The sequence below is a fragment of the Chroicocephalus ridibundus genome, chromosome 1 (genome assembly GCF_963924245.1).
Source record: "Chroicocephalus ridibundus chromosome 1, bChrRid1.1, whole genome shotgun sequence".
NCBI classification, from domain to species: Eukaryota; Metazoa; Chordata; class Aves; order Charadriiformes; family Laridae; genus Chroicocephalus; species Chroicocephalus ridibundus.
In genome coordinates, this window is record NC_086284.1 from 96,109,002 (window position 1) to 96,117,185 (window position 8,184).

The window sequence follows — 8,184 nt, forward strand, 5'->3', positions numbered from 1 at the left end:
AGCCGGCGGCGGGTCTGCCGAGGCGAAAATGGAGTGGGAGGAGGGAAAAGTGCTACCCGGAGAGCTGTTGTGACAGATGCTAAGCTTTGCCCTACGCGTGCTGGTGAGAGAAGGAGTTAAAAGCAAGCTGCTTTTTCGATCGAGCTGCTTCCCCGAGCGTCGGAAGGAGCGGCTTGCTAGAAAGCCGTCCATCAGCAACCAGTCCAACCTGCCCGTGATAATATGCGATCAACACCAAATCACCCCCGCTAGGCACGATCCATCATCGCTACGATGCAATGGGCCCTTGTATGGATGTGTCTACACGGGGGGCGGGCGGGGAGAGAAGGGGAGGGAGCGGAAAAGAGAGAGGGAGAGCGTGTGTGGATGTGTGTGCGGGGGGGGGTGTGTGTGTGTAAAGGAGGGGGGGAGAAGCATCATCCACCGGAATGGGAATCGCCGCCTCCCCCGGCTCTCGGAGCTGCCCGAGCCAGCGGAGCCGAAAGTTGCTGGGCCGGGGCTGAGCGGGGAGCCTGGCACACGGCCCCGCCGCCGCCTCCGACTGACATCAGCCTCCCCTCCCCCCCCGCCTCGCTCCTCCTGGGCAAGCTTGACTGGCGTAAAATTAATAATTAATAGGGTGAAATTGATTAAAGGGCTGGGCGCGCGATGGGGGCGCTCGGAGAGCCCTTCCCCTTCCCGGCCGCTCCGCATCCGCCTCCCCGCCGGCAGCGGCCCGGGAGCGGGGACTGGCCGCCGCCGCCGAGCCGGGGGAGCTGCGGGGCAGCCCAGGCCGAGCAGGAAGGAAAAGGGCGGCGGGGACCGGGGAGGGGGAGGAAGGCGGCGGCTGCAGCAGCAAACCCCGCTGGGTGGCTGCCTGTAACCCAGACCGGCCGCGCTAACAGCGGCGGCAGCAGGCAGGGGCTGGCCCCGGGGCTGGCTCGGCTCGTCTCGGCGCAGCTGGGTGTGTGTGTGTACAAAGCCGGGTCCCGGGAGCTGCCCGAGGGCGGTGCTCGGCACCACAAGGCCAGCCTCCCCCCCGCCCCCCCATCCCCCCCATTTTTCCCCTACCGCGATCGTTCTCTGCCACGGAGGGAGTGGGGAATCGCAGGGGACGCGGCCGGGCCAGCGCACGCCTCAGCCTCCAGCCCCGTGGAGGTGGGAAAGGGTTAAACGTTGGAGGGGATCTCGGAGCAGGGGGGGGAGGACGGGGGATGGGGAGCGAGGGGAGGGGGGCTGCCGAGCACAGCGCTAAGCGCAGGGAAACCACAGCGCACCTGGGCTCGGCTCGGGAGCCGGAACGAGCCGCCGCCGCCGCCTCCTCCTCCCTCTTTCCCTCCCTCCCTCCCGCCCTTCCTCCAGCTCGGTGCCTGCCTGGCCCGTATCGCGGCTCTATCTCTGCAGCAGCGGGAGCTCAGCTCCTCTGTTCCTATCAGCTGCTCCCTCTAACCCCAGTGACCCAGATAAGCGCGGCGGCCCTCCCCCCCCCGCATCGCCACCCCCGCCCGCCAGCCCGCCGGGGGCCCCGGCCCGGCTTCCCACCAGCTTTCCGCGCCCGCCTCCCGCTGCCTCCCCGCGGGGCTGCGGGGCCGCCTCCCGGCTCGGCTCGCCGCCTGCAGCCCCAGCGGGCTCCTCCTGGCCCCGCGGCCCCGGCCCCGACCTCCGGCGGGGGCAGCAAACCTGGTCCCCCGCCCGCCCCCCGTTGGGCTCTGTCCGCCCCCCGGCTGGGGCGGCGCTGCCCCCCCCCCCGGTGCCCCTCTCGGACGTCTCGCGGACATTGTTTGCCTGCGCTGCGCCAGCCCGCCGTCAAAATAATAATTAAAAGCAAAACAAACACCCCGATCCGGTCTTTCCTGGACACGCGGGTCGGAGCCACCGCAGCCCAAGTGTTGTTATTCCCGGGCTGGAAATAGCCCTGGCTCCGCCCTGGACAATCGCCTGTCAGAGGCCTCTTCTCTCCCCTCCCCGGAGGCCCTTCCCTGCCCTGCTTTATTTACTTTTGAAGTGTCTGGATTGATGGAGAACTGCGGACGGCACTTTCTTCCCCCGACTCCCTCCTGCACCGGGGCTCCGCCGGAGCCTCGTACCGCACCCGCCGCTCCGCATGACCCAAGATAACCCAGCCCCGGGGAGGCCGGGGCGAGCGGGGGAGGGCGCTTAACCAAACCAAACAGATCGATCCGTCCCCAGCCGGGGCCGCGGGAGCCGGGGGCGAGGCGGGGGGTCGGGGGAGGTCGGGGGCACCCCTCCCAGCGGCGCCCGGGGCGGGCGGGGGGGGTGGGATGCGGAGGGAGCTGCGGTCCCCCCGCTCGCCCTTCGCGGGGGGAGGGGGAGGCGGAAGGGAGATCGCGGTCGGGCCCGTAACGACACAAGGGATAAACACCAAAGTTATCACCAGCCGTGACCAAAATAAATGCCTGTGATAAAAAAGCACTGACAGGATGATCCATTACGCGGGTGTCACTGCCTACAACGAGGTTCAATCAGATACGCCGGTTGCCGTGGACAACGGGGGAAGCGGCGGTACCGGGCTGACGACTTTTCTGGAGAGGCGGGTGGTGGTTGCCATCAGGGAGGTGACACGGCGCGATCCGCACGAGGGTGGCCCGGCGTCGCGGGAAGGGACAGACCGCGGCGATCTCCCGGCCGCTTCTCTCGCTCGCCCCCCGGCCCCTCCGACCGGCTGCCCGCCCGGGAGGCGACCCCGAGTCACCGGCACGTCTTTGGGGAGAAGGGCGTCCTCCCCACAGGGTGCCCCGGGGACGTGCGCTGTGCGGCTGGGGGGGGACACACCCTCCCTTCTGGGAAGCTGTCCGGTACCTTGCCCGGTTCGTGTCCCGTCCCGTCCCCCCCCCCCCCCCCGTCACGGTGCGGGACCAGGAGTACGGCTCGTCTCTCCGCGGCTGCCCTCTCCCCGGGCGCTCCGCGTCCCTCCGCAGCCCGGCGATGGAAATCAATGAGTGTTTGTTTCGTGCAGCGCGGCCGTCTTCTGAGCGATGCCCTGTTATTAGCGGGGGAAGGGGCGGGGGGAGGGAAGAACGTCTCTCTGCGGGCTCGGTGCTGCACGTCCTCACCTCCGGCGGAGCCGCCTGCAGGTGCGGGAGCGGGGGACAGCGGGGGCCGGGCTGGCTGGCAGCGCCGCCGGGGAGAGCCCGTACCCCGGGGCGTCGGGCTAATCGCATGGCAGGTCAGCTCGGCGGGACGCCCGGGCCCCGGGCGGTGCGATTAATGAAGGCTTAGCGGCAGCGGGGACGGGCTGCCGGCCGGTCCCCCTTGTGCCACATTCCTCCAGATCGGGCCGGGCCGGGACTCGCCCCTCCCCGGAGAGGGGGTGGCGGGGACAAGGTCCCCGGGGGAGTCAGGCGGAGGAGTGGCCCCTCTCCCCCGCCCCGGGAGCAATCAGCCTTTGGTGACGGCCGTGACCGAGGTGGGGGATGGCGGGGCACAAGGGACGGCGCGCCCCCCCCACCCGCGGGAGGAGCGATGCCGGGGCCGTCCCCGCCGGTGCCCCGGTGCGTGACACGCCAGCCCCGTGCCTCTTTCGGTGTAGAGAAACTTCCCGGCTGCTAGCGACGGGTGGCTGCGCCGCCGCAACGCATCCTCCGGTCCCGAGCTTACCCCCCCCCCCCCCCCCCCCCGAGCGTAAACGCATCCTCCCCCCCGCGCTGCCGCCCCCTTCCCGTCACGATTTAATGCTTTTCATGTTCTTCGGCAACTGCGTTTCCGCAGAGAAACCCCGGCGCGCTCCCAGCTCGGCGGCTCAGCTGTATTGTGGCGAGCTCAGGCACAGCCGGAGTGAATCCATTACGCCTGGATCCTACAATACAGGTTTATGCGGATACCCTCTGATTTACATTTAAAACAGCGCACGGGCATTGTCTGCTAGCCTGAAAAGAAAACACAGCCCTGTAACTTCAAATGACCTTCAAAGCAATGCAATTAACTCTCGTAATTATCAGTACACGCCTTTTAGAAAAAGACACAGGTGCTCGCCTCGGTGCTGTTCCACCTGGTTAAGCAGCCTCGTCCTACCAGGGAATGACCCTCCTCGCCACACACACCCACCCACCCCTTTGCAATCCCCAAATCTGGGACTCGCTCCGCCGTTTCCTACATTTCGAAATCTCCCTTCATCCTCCCCTTCCCCCGCCCGCCGCCCGGGCTGAGGGACAGCTTGCTCAGCGCGGCGAGGCTTTGTCACACCGCCACACACACACACCACCACGTCGCTGGCTGGTGCCGGCGGCGGGCGGCGTGTTTGCTTTCCCGGCTCCCACAAAGCGCTCCCCTCCCGCCGGCCCCCGGACCGCAGGCCACGCAGAGCCGAAATTTAGGTTAATAGGATGGGCTTTGATCCGTGGTCCCCTTCGCCCTCCCCTCACCCCGAACGACATCGATCCGCTGCATTTACTCCCGCGCCGGGCGGCCCCCGGCGCTCCCGCAGTCACGCTCGGCGCGACCGGAGAGAAGAAATAAATGTCCCCGAAATACCCGGCCGGTGACGGCCCACGGCCCTGCCTCCCCACGGCCCCGGAGGTGCGGACGAGTGGCCGGTCGCCTGAATGTGCAGTGTCATGATGGCTCCCACGGCCCGCGGGCAGCGGCGGGGGCGGCGGGGACGCGGGCAGCTCGGGGAGGCGGGGGGGGGGCTGCACGAACCGCTGCCCCCCCCCCTTCTCCCCTCTTTTGCACACACACATACACAAAATAAATAAATAACGAGGCGGCTGGAGCCATCTGGGGTTGGATGGCTTCTCATCTCATTACAGAGCATTAGGAGAAACAGGCAAATATACAGCTATTAAAATTAATCGCCTCGCGCTGTCAGCTGAACATAATGGAAATTATTTATAGGCTGCCTACGATGCCTTTCTCGTCACGGAGGCTTGGTGCGGAGAGGCGCACTCGCGGCTCCCAGCACGGAGAGGCGTGCGGGGGGCGCCGGGCTCGGCTCGGCCCCGGCCAGCGAAGTTTGGGAGCTCGGGGGGGGAGGGAGGGGGAAAAGGGAAAGGGAAAGCAAGCGGCGGAGGCGCCGCGTGTAGCGAGCGAAGGCGGCCGAGGCGCAAATAGGGCAAACCGCGATGCTGGGGGCCTCTCCGGGCTGCTCTGGCGGAGCGTCCCCGGGGCGGTGCGAGGCAGGGTCGGGGGCAACCGGCGGGCTCCTCCAGAGAGAATAACCCCCCCTCGGAAAAGGGCGCTGAGTGCTTAGCAGCCGCCGTGCGATGCGGCGAGGGCACGCCGCGGGAGGGGGGCGATGCGCTTCCCGAGCGATCTGCCTGCAGATCTCCGCTACCAGATGAAATGTTAATTGTCAGCCCTTCCGCTTCTGCCTCGGGAGCCGGCTTTCGGAGCGGTTTGCTTCTGCTCCGGGGGACACGGGGATCTCTTCCGCTGGGGGGGGGAACCCAACCTAAACGCAATCGGCGATGCCAAGCAGAGCTGGCCTGTTCTTCTGACCGACAAAGAGATCGCGTTTGGGAAGCGGGAAACCGCTGCCCGTGCGTTTCCCCGCTCCGGCCGGGGCTGTTTTGGCCAAGGCAGCCGTTCCCGGCTCGGCCGGGGCGATCCGCCTTCCCCCCGCAGCCGTGAGGCTCACGGCCGTGCTTTGCTGGCCCTGAGGACTGGAAGCCTCCTTCGCAGGGGCCGGAGGAGGCCAAGTACGGCTGCCAGAGGCAGCGGGAGCCACCGGAGCAGCCCGGGTGGCACCGGCTGGGGTGGTGGGGGGCGAAGGTGCGAGAAGGTTTCCAGCGAGAGGCTGGAAACGCTGCTCCGCCAGGCTTGAGAGGTTAATAAATACACCCGTCCCCTCTCCCCAGCCCGCCTGAGGCTACGACTCGCAGCTCAGCGGGTAATTGACAGTCTCAATCCAAAATTGAAACATGTGTTAACAACAACGCCACGCATCCTAGGAGCTACCCGGGAGATCGCCACCTCACGGTCTTTATATATTATTTGAATCCACCGGAGGAAAGTGTCACGAGGTTTTCCGAGCATGTTTCACCCCTACCTGTAAATCAGTTCTTATCACTGCTGGCTGCTCAGACAGAACCAGCCTCTGCTTTATAGCGCAGGAGGAGGAGAGCCATTGCTCCCTCGCAGCGCCGTTTCCGTGCTGCCTCCAGGCGAAGCCCGCCGACACCCCCCTCCCGACCGGGCTGCCTCCCGAGGGACCCCCCGTCCCCCGCAGGGGCTCGCCCGTGTCCGGGAGCGGGCGAAGATGGGCGGATCCAAGATCCGGAGGCCGCCGGGGCTGCGCGGCTCCTCGACGCTTCCGCACGCCGCAGGGGCGTCCGGGACGTGGCACTCGGGGGGAGCACTGCCGCATCCCGCATCTGCCTCCCCTAGGCATCCCCCCTCCCTGCCAGGGCAAGCAGGACCCGTGTTCGTGCCGTGTATCCCTAGCCCCCCCGCCACCTCTCTCGAGCACGGGTCACACAGCCGCAAGCGGGAACCGGTGCCCGCGCCGATGCAGCATCTTTCCCATGGAGAAGCCCGTGTATCTGGGATCCAGTGGAGCTGCAGCCGCCCCCTGCGCCGAGCTGAAGACCTTTACCGGCAGTGCTCCAACAGCCGCAGCGGCATCGCCTACCGCCTGCAGAGCAGGGAAGCTGGGGATCCCCCCCCGCCCCAATCCCCTTTAGCTGAAATCCCTTTAAGGGCCTATGCTGTCGCCGGCAGGAGGGATCGGGCCGGGGCAGGGAAAGAGCAAACTTGTGCCGAAGCAGTTGGACGTGCAGAGGCAGGACAACACTGGCAGAGTTCCCCGCGAAGGGCAGGTCTCCAGGGCCTCCCACCGCCAGCTCCATCCCTTCCCCCCACCGTTGCCATCGTCCCCTCCGCACACCGGCAGCCCGTGCGAGAGGCAGCCTGCGTCCTCCGCCGGGGAGGCGGCGGCAGCTCCCGCTGCCCCTGCAGCCCGACCTCCGCTTAGTGCCTGCGAGCCCTGCGCGGAGGTCACGACCAGCGGAGCCGGCAGATGGAAAATCCCAGTTCCTGCCGCGCATAAACAAGGTGGGGACGGGCAGAGCGGCCCTCGGCGCTGCGCGGGAGGGGAAGGGCGTGGGGTCCCTCCTCCATGGCCCGCTGCCCGGCTAGCTCTTGCCCCGGGAGCTCCCTCCCTCGGCGGGCGCCGGCCGCGCTGCGCGGAGGCGGAGGGGCCCGGGGCGGGGGGGGCGGGGGGCTCCGTCCGGCGAAGGGACGGGGCCGCCGGCGGGAAGCGACCTCCGCGGGCGGTGCCGAGAGCGGGGGCCGCCCGGGCCGGGCAGGATGCCGGTAGGGCAGCGGGGCAGAGTTTCTGCCCGGCGTCCCGGCCCCGCGGCGCGCCCGTCCCCCCCCCCCCCCCCCCCCCCCCCGCGCCACTCGGCAGCTCTCGCCCACGCGTGCACTCACACGCACGCAGGCTGAGTCACACCGGCACGCCGCCTCTCGCGCACCGTGACACGCACACGCTCCGTGTGGCACACACGGCCCCTTGTTGCGCGCGGCGTGCCACACGCACCGCCGATTCCCACGCACGCTCGCTGCTCCTCTCCCACGGGCACTGCCTCCCCCGGGGAAGCACGCCATCCCCCGCACCCACTCGGGACACAGGCCCAGGAGCTCGCACCCACAGCCACGCGTTCCCTCTCTCACACCCGGGCTCTGCCACGCAGCCACACGCACTGCCGCTGACCACGCACACGCCACCGCACACGCTCAGGGTTTTCCCACGCAGGCACACGCACACGCACGCCGCCTCTCTCGCAGCACGCTGCCGGTCCCCCCACGGACATCGTCTCGCAGGCGCTCGCCGCCGCAAACTTCTACACAGGGAGCCGCACGCCGTCCCCGCCTGCTCCCCGGGCACGTCGCCACCCGCACACGCCCACACACACACACACGCAGCCTCCGCCGCTCACTCTCGGGGCAGCGGGCGGCCCCACGGGGGCCGTGGCCGGCCGGCCGGCCGTGTTGCGCTTGCGGGAAACCCGAGGACCTCGCCTGCGGCCCCGTTGGCAGCGCTCCGCCGCCACCGCCGGGCCAGCTGCGCGGCCCCGGTCCCGAACAGCTTGTGTTTGTTCCCACCAGACGGCCGGGCGGGCGGGGGGAGGAAGGGTCAGCCCCCACCCCCCCTCCCCCCCCCGCGCCGTGCAGCCCGGGGCAGGGGGCACCGCGGGGCAGCGGCGGGGGCTCCACCTGCCGCCGGGCATCCCCGCCGCGGAGGCA